This window comes from Aotus nancymaae, unplaced genomic scaffold, assembly GCF_030222135.1.
Source record: "Aotus nancymaae isolate 86718 unplaced genomic scaffold, 86718_ANA_hifiasm-v0.15.2.pri h1tg000003l, whole genome shotgun sequence".
NCBI lineage: Eukaryota > Metazoa > Chordata > Mammalia > Primates > Aotidae > Aotus > Aotus nancymaae.
Genome location: NW_026988414.1, coordinates 40431302 through 40432918, shown reverse-complemented (window position 1 = coordinate 40432918; position 1617 = coordinate 40431302). Strand labels below are relative to the sequence as shown.

Genomic DNA, 1617 nt, shown 5'->3' with positions numbered 1-1617 from the left:
AAGTAATGGATGGTTTACTGGACAGGGAGTCAGGGAAGCTGGGTTTGACTCTTGGCTCTACCACTTACAGGCTGTGTGTCACAGGAGAACCTGACATACTTCTCTAAGCCTGTTCCGTTATTTCCACTCTGAATATCATAAAACAACTGAACTAATTCAAGAATTTTTATGACTTTTTTCCTCCTAAAGTACATCATGTTGTAAGCACTCATTAAACATTCGTTCCCCTTTTTAGTGCAAGTAAAGGAATATTTTACTTTATTTTTCTTTATATGGCCTGAGCAAATTAATCTGTTAGGCTATGAAGAATGTAAAGCTCTATAAATGTAAACAGGGATGGACATCTTTTATTATATTCATAATGAAAAAAAATCATGTACTACCCAGTTCTTTACCAAGAAATGTGCTTGCCCTGTTTACAATACATCTTTATTGTAAATAGGTTGCTTCACATTCTCCCAATACAGACTGTTCTCTTATTCTTTCCAGAAATTCCATGATGTTGCCAGCATCAATAGACACATCTCTATACCCTGTAACAGGTGTAAACTGCTACCTCCACCAAAACTAAAAATATTTATAAAAACAAATAACTTGCAGCTACACAATCATTGTTAGGTCCTGAGATAAAGCAGTTGTTCACAGACATCTCCAGACATTAAAGTAGTTATAAATATTCCCAGGAAAGGGCAGGAACATAGCCAATGGTACCTCCCTTCAGCAATATGCAAGATCACCATTCCCATTTTCCTAATCTACCCTACTGTCTACCTTGCTGTTTTGTTGTTTTCTTTTTTGAGACAGAGTCTCGCTTTGTTGCCCAGGCTGGAGTGCAATGGCATGATCTCTGCTCACTGCAACTTCCACCTCCTGGGTTTAAGCATTCTCCTGTCTCAGCCTCCTGAGTAGTTTGGATTACAGGGGCCCCTCACCACACCAGGCTAATTTTTGTATCTTTAGTAGGACAGGGTTTCACCACATTGGTCAGGCTGGTCTTGAACTCCTGACCTCAAGTATCTGCCTGCCTTGGCCTCCCAAAGCATGAGCCACCACACCCAGCCTATCTTGCTCTTTTTTTTTTTTTTTTCATTTTCTCTATGTTCCCCCATTCACAATACAGACCAGACACAGGGCCTGAGCTGAGGTGTATATGGAGTAGGTTTACTCTACCTCTTCTTCATACAGTCAGTGTAAGAACACAGCCTGTGGTAAGCATCAGGAGGCTTCTATATGGCTCTTTTAAAGCAATGACTCTACATCCAAAAATGAAGCATGGAAGGGTTTTTTTTCTACTTTATCAATGTTTTTATTAAATTGTACTAGGTTTTGAAGAGTTTTCCCTTTATACCACACATCTCTTCTATTACTGGAATAATATTAACCTGGACAGGAATGTTGGGATGAGTGTCTAGGGACAGTCTTTGGACTCTAAATATGTGTTGATTTATAGCAGGTTATCAGGTGCTAGTATTTGGGATACTAGCACCAAAACCAAGAACTACGTGGAGGTTCCCCTCTCAGGCATAAGTCATTCACTATTGAAAGTCAGAAAATATTTTAGATTACAAGAAAATTATTCTTAACATTTTTTTGGCAAGGATTCCTTTGAAAACCTGA

General features: G+C 38.9%; 1 non-coding gene across 1 annotated transcript; it reads right to left on the bottom strand.

Moving 5' to 3' along the window:
• Positions 1 to 1095: 1095 nt before the first annotated feature.
• On the bottom strand, positions 1096 to 1225 carry LOC135277418 (small nucleolar RNA SNORA51). The gene has a single exon (XR_010345018.1). It is a non-coding gene; the product is annotated as a small nucleolar RNA SNORA51 (small nucleolar RNA).
• Between the last annotated feature and the right edge of the window lie 392 nt (positions 1226 to 1617).